Source organism: Durio zibethinus, chromosome 3, assembly GCF_047325235.1.
Source record: "Durio zibethinus cultivar Kanyao isolate XHJ-2024 chromosome 3, ASM4732523v1, whole genome shotgun sequence".
In the NCBI taxonomy this organism is placed as follows: Eukaryota; Viridiplantae; Streptophyta; class Magnoliopsida; order Malvales; family Malvaceae; genus Durio; species Durio zibethinus.
The window spans coordinates 8825404-8832494 of record NC_143164.1 but is presented as its reverse complement, the minus strand read 5'-3'; the positions used below and the strand labels follow the sequence as shown (position 1 = coordinate 8832494).

Sequence of the window (7091 nt, the reverse complement as noted above, 5' to 3'; positions counted from 1 at the left end):
GAAGACAATAAGAGTAGGGCCAGTAAATGATTTCTTATTATCCAAGTCTTGCCTAATAAACTTGGGATATATCTTTTTCTTTTTCTTTCTTCTTCCTTTCTTTTCTTTACTTATATTTTGTGTAGCAATTCATTTATTTATTTCATATATCTATCATTCATTTGCATGTGCATAACATATGCTCTCCACCCAAGCTCTGTCCCTTAGAAGGGAATGAAGTACCTATGCCTTTGTGAGTCCAAACTACTTATAGTTAACTTTAAAAGCCTAACCATAGGTAGAGCCATGTCTTTCCACCCTTTATAGTTAATCCAAAATTTTAGGTCATGTTGTTATTTTACTTATTCTATAGTGTTAATTTTTTATTAAGATGACTAATCGATTTTCCTGTCTTGTTTATTTTTTTTCTTTTTGTGCATATTCATAAACATATATGCATTGCATTACAGTCATTCATGACCATTTATTCATTATGTCAAATCATGTCAAGATCATTTATTATAAATTGTGATACTAAGGTGTAATAATAGCTCAACATCTGTTTAACACCCAAGCTAGAGCTAGGAAGATAAAGCAAGATAATGCAAGCCATTTTGAAAGGTTGACAAAGGCTCAAGAGGTAATTAAGGGGAAATTAAGCAAGATTTTTAAAACTCTGAATAAGATAAACAAAGGAAAAATGATGAAAGAAGATATCTTGCATGAAGTCACTGAGTTAGTATATCTTTTAGGTTTTTCACATCAGACCCAAGCCACTCTAAGCTTTCAGCCATAACAAACCACCTTCCCAAGTTACAGCTACCTGGGAATGCCTAATGCACCTAGTCAAGTAAATGTTCAAAGTTACACTAATCCTGTCTTCGCTAAAAAAGCAGTCGAACCAATCCAAATCCCCAATCTAGATGAGATGAAAGAGAAAGTGAAGTTACAGACGACTGCATTCTTAGAAGACTCTAAGAATGATCAAATAATGAGCATAATTGAGGAAAGATTACGAGCTATAGAAGGCATTGACTTTTATGGATCCATGGATGCTATGGGGCTTTGTTTGGTGTCAGATGCGACGATACCACTAAAGTTCAAAGTACCAAAATTTGAGAAGTACAATGGTACAAGTGTCGTATTACACATGTCACAATGTATTATCATAAAATGGCAACGCACGCTAGCAATGAGAAATTATACATGCATGTATTCCAGGACAACTTAATTGGGTTTGTTGTAAGGTGGTACATTTAGTTGGACAAGATTCACATTCGATCGTAAAAAGATTTGACCTGTTCCTTTATCAATTAATACCGTTATATTATAGATATGGCTCCTAATCATCTTTTTTTTATAGAATATGAAAAAAAAAGTGACAAAATCATTCAAAGAATATATTTAAAGGTTATGGGATATAGCTATTCAGGTACAGTCACCTTTAACTAAAAATAAATGATGGTTTTTTTTGTGAACATTTTGAAGTCACCCAATTATGAGAAGATGATAGGGAATGCAATAAAAAATTTTACTAATATAGTGATCTCAAGGGGGATTATTAAAAATGCCATCAAGAGTGGCAAGCTTGAGGAAAGAGAGGCCAATAATGCCAAGAAAGGTGGGATGCCCAAAAAGAGAAAAGCTAAAGCCCAAGCGATGAGTTTTGAGGGGCAACAATTTGAAAGTTATGCTATATACCCACCATATGCTCATCTTGCTTACTACTCGATAGTCAATAATGTTGTACAAGTTCCTTACTAGCCTTATTTCCCAACCATGAACAACATCATTCCAGGTCCTTATCAACCAACTTTTCAAGCACTGCCATATGGACCTAATCCTGTTATTACACCAGTTCCAAGGCCAAACAATCAAGCAACTGGTTTGGAAAAATCCAAGAGCAATCAAGAGAGAGCTCGCATTGATCTTATCCCCATAACTTATACTGAGATATTTTCAAAATTGGTCAAGAATGACTTAGTATCCCCAATCTTTTTGAAACCATTGAAGCCATCCTATCCCAAATGGTACAATGTTAATATCACATGTGACTACCATAATGGGAATGCAGGTCACTCCATAGATACTTGCCCTACTTTCAAGAATAAGTTACAAAGTTTGATTCGAGCAGGCTTGATGAGCTTTAATAAATTTGAAGAGTTGAATATCCATAAAGGCCTTTTATGCAATCACTTAGAGGAATGATTTTGGGAAGGTTGATTAAAATTGATTATCATTTTAAGATTTTTTGAGAATATAGATCTCTTTTATGTACTTAGATTTCATCTTGTATTTCATCATTTTAATAAAAGTGACAGATTTGATGCATTTTCATGACATTCTTCTTTTGTATGAATCACCATTATTTACTTTTACCTTTTCATACCTTTTTCCCATATCCATTCCTTGATTCCAAATAATGAATGTTTAGACAATCACGACGATAATTTAGGATTCGATTTTGAAAACATTGTTCACGATGATTTGATTGATAGATAGAGATTGTTGATTCATTAAGACTGCTGAATAAAAAGAAAAAAAATATGGTAAAAAGCTTTAAAAGTGATGCAACATATGATTTTTGTAATTATTCATTTACAAGTCTGCTCTTGATTAAAAAATATTTTACATTAAGAGTATTCATGTTCGAGATGAGAAATGATCGTCTTTCTTTATATCCTTAAAAAAAAGAGTAAAATTATCCTTTGTTACCCCATTTGAGCCTGTTAAAAATTTTTTTAAGGAACCCTAACCAAGGATCACTCTCATATTGAGGGCAAAGTTTGATAAGCTTATTTATTATTAGTGATTTAAGAGGTAAAACCCTGTGGTGCTTAAAGTTTTCTTGAAAATAATAAAAAAAAGAAAAAAAAAGGAAAAAAAAGAAAAAAAAAAAAGAAAGGAAGCAAAGAAAGGAAAAAAAAATTGATGGGATAACATGTCAATGTGCTCTACATGGAAAAAAGATCCTTAGTTTGATAACCATTCAAATACAATTTGAGCCCATTTTATCCATTTCTTTCATAACCCCTTATCCTGACCTACGTTACGTCCCTTGAATGTTTATTTTGATTGAATGTGAGTACTCGAATTAAATAATCATGAATTGAATTAAGGCACATTTGCCATTAGATTGTTTGAAATTTTAACAAAATGTTACTGATGGATAAAGGGGAAAGAAAAATGAAAAGAAAATATGAGAAAGAGGTGTACAAAGAAAAAAAATGAAAAAGAAAAAAAAGTTAAAAGCAAAAAAAAAAGAAAAAGAAAAAAGGGAGACTTAAATTGAAAACCCGAAATGGTGGTTTAAGTAAAGATGAAAACATAGAAAAACAACTTTATGTGAGGGTCCTAGGAATGAGGATGATTGGCTCAAAGATTGAGGATATTGATGGAATGTGTTTTTGAAAAAGAATTCTGAGTTGGAGATAGAAATTATCTGAACAATTATTATTTTGGATGTTGATATCCCATTTGAACAATCATAGTATTTTGCCTTTGTTTACCTTTGATTTGTTATTGACCATATTTCTTTTCGATAATAAAGACTCTTTACCAAATGTACATCCCTTGAATGAATCAATGAAATGTATCATATTTGTCATAAATTAGAATGATGATAAATAAATGAATGACATTGTTCATAAAATAATTTTCTATTCATTTGAAAGAAATCTAAGATGAAAAAAGTGAAAAAAGCCCAAGAAAATGATTTAAAAAAGGTAAACAAGGTGATTTAGTGACGAATTTAGTGATAGATTGGTTGACATTACCTGTGAGTCATGACCAGATGAAGAGAATGACATGGATCAGTTTATAGAATTTATTCTGAGATTGTTAGTACTTAGAAGCTAAGAAGGAATGGTAAAGTCTTAAGAACCTTGTTACAACGATTAAAATTTCATGACATTGATTTAGTAACATTTGCATTACATACATTATGTTTAAATCCTTGATAATTGCATTTGCATCCTAGATAGGACATGCATTTATATCATTGCATTATCACTTATTACTCATTTTCAATCTCAACTCGATTTAGATCATCTTTTTGATTGCAGTATGATCCTAGTCATTCATCTTCAACCTTGACTTGATCCTGGTTATTTTATCTTTCTAAATCATAGTTCGACCCTAGTCATCATCTTCGACCTCAACTCGATCATAGTCGTTTTATCTTTCTGACTCATGGTTCGATCTCAGTCATTCATCTTTGACCAGGAAATGTAACTTGTAGTTTCATCTTTTCGACTCGGGTTTGACCCCGATCATTCATTTTCAACCTCGACTTGATCTTGGTCACTTTATCTTTTTGACTCGTGGTTCAATTATAGTCATTCATCTTCGACCTTAACTCGATCCTGTTGCTTTGTCTTTTTGATTCATAGTTCGATCCCGGTTACTCATTTTTTATCTTGGCTTAGTCTAGATCATATTTCTAACTAGTAGTTCGATCTCGGTCACTCATTTTTTATCTCAGCTTGATCTAGATCATCTTTTTTAATCACGATTTGATCTTGGTCACTCATTTTCGACCTTGACTCAGTCCTGGTCACTTCATCTTTCTAACTCGTAGTTTGATCCCGATCATTCATCTTCGACCTTGACTCAGTCCTAGTCATTTCATCTTTCTGACTCATCATTCGACCCCGGTCATTCATCTTTGACCTTAACTCAATCTTGGTGACTTTATCTTTCTGACTTTTTAAATTTTATTATGAAACCTTTACAAATCTAGAACCTCTGTGAAACTTGAGATTTTATGAAATATTTCATTCTTGCGAATTTGAAAGTCCTTGTGAACTTGAAACTTATACGAAACTTGAGATTTTGTGAATATTTCATTCTTGTGAATCTTTCATTGTTGCAAATTTGGAAGTCTTTACGAACTTGAAACCTTTGTGAAAATAAAACCTCTATGAAACTTGGAATCTAAAAACTTTTGCAAATCTTGAATTTTTTCGATTTTGTTATGAAAGTTAGAATATTGAGATCTTTCAACTTCTGTTATAGAACCTCAAACCATTGAATTTCCAAATTGTGAATCTTTGGATTTCAAGTTGAAATTTTGAACTTTATTTTTCTGACCTACGGTTCAATCTTGGTCACTCATCTTCGATCTTGGTTAAGCCCATATTATTTTTTTGACTCGTGGTTCGATCTCGGTCTCTTTTTTTTTTATCTCGGCTCGACCTAGATCTTGTTATTATTCTAACTCGTGATTCAATCTTGATCACTTATTTTTGATCTCAGCTAAGTCTAGATTATTTTAATTCTCTGACTCATGGCTCAGTTTGGTCATATTCATTTTGGCATACCTTATTCACTTTCAACTTTGATTCAGTTTTAGTCATTTTCACATTCTAATTTGACTTTTTTCAAATAATTTTAACTTTGAATTTTGACTTGATTTCTTAAACCTGAACAAAATAGATATCTCTTGTCTTTGCACAATTCCAATTTTATAGAAATTGTGCAAAGAAGGGCAATTGTAGACACTCCATTTTATCCAAGAATTTTTTTTTCAAAATTGAAAAAAGGCTTCAACTGTAAATTGGGCCTAATTGAAAAAAAATCTATTTTTAACTTAATTTTTGGTTTAATTTTACTTTTGTCTAAAAAAAAAAAGGAAAAGTTTTAATGAAATTTGGTGAAAATGATGTTGAAAGATTTTTGGGATTTAATTTCAGAATCAATTCATATTAAAATTAAATCAAATAAAATCATAGATTTAAGAACAATTAATTTAGCATGAATTTTTATATAAATCTATGATCAAAGTCGAGCAAAATGGGGAAGATATACATGTAACTCCATTAAAAAAAGTGATTTTCTTTATGTTTTTTGGTGGTTATGTTAAAGATAACAGCCAAACAAATCAAGTTCATGTTTTTGACACTACTAAGCAGACATGGAGCCAACCAATAATGAAAGGCACACCGCCAACTCTAAGAGACAACCATAGTTGTACTACTGTTGGTGACAATCTATTTGTTTTTTATGGTATTGATGGGATGAACCCTCTTAAGGATCTACGTATATTAGACACTGCCACACATACATGGATTTGTCCAAATGTAAGAGGTGAAGCACCAAAGGCACATGACAATCACAATACAGCTCTTATTGAGACATTTGTCTAGAAACATGCAGCAACATTAGGAAACCCACCATTTGCCCACGACAGCCATATTTGCTCATCTTGGAGTAATAAAGTTATTGTGATTGGTGGTGAAGATGGGCATGATTACTATTTTTTTAATGTCCATATCCTTGATGCAGATACTCTTGCATGGAATGAGTTTAATTCCTCGGGCTAGATGTTGCCATCTCATGTTGGCCACTCCATTGTTGCTTTCGACAAGAACTTATTTGTTTTTAGGGGATTTATAGATGCTTAAAATCTTTATGATAATCTCTATGTCTTTGACTAGGGTGATAACTATAGGTGATAACTAGAGTTTTTATAGCTAGGGATTGTTTGGATCCCCTGAATAGTGGTGTTCTTGTGTTCATTAGTGGTTGCAATAAGACTTTTGAAGCACTGGGTGACATCTATTACTTATACATAGGATTTGTATGAGATGAAAGGAAGCTAGAGAAATTATCCCTGAGAAAGCAATTGAAGCTAAAGTGTCAAGTGCAAAATCTTAATAATCTTTTACATGATAAAGCTCTTGTTGAAATTAAAGTCAGCAATGATATGCAGCAACCTGTTCCTTCATCTAGCTATGGCCAACCAAAATTTGGAAACTTTTTTGGGTTTAGATGAATTTTTTTATTGAAGTTTAAAGTTTTAATGTGAAGCCGATAACCCATGTGAAAATTCACGCTTCAAGCTTGACCTTATTGTAGGTTTTTCATTTTTTCATTTTATTTTTATTTTCATTCTTATTTATTTTATTTTTAGATTTTCTTTTATTTTACATACTATTACTACTACTACTACTACTATTACTATTATTATTATATCTTTAATTATTATTTTCCTTATTTTGATTTGAATAATTTATTTATTTATTTTTTTTAATGCTGTTATGAGTTTTATTTTATTTATTTTATTAAAAAATAATCAAAAAATATTTCTAAAATAAATTCATGAATCTTAT

General features: G+C 31.4%; 1 pseudogene; it reads left to right on the top strand.

Moving 5' to 3' along the window:
* The first annotated feature begins 808 nt into the window (after window positions 1–808).
* LOC111300028 (uncharacterized) lies at window positions 809–6754 on the top strand (annotated as a pseudogene).
* Window positions 6755–7091: the final 337 nt, after the last annotated feature.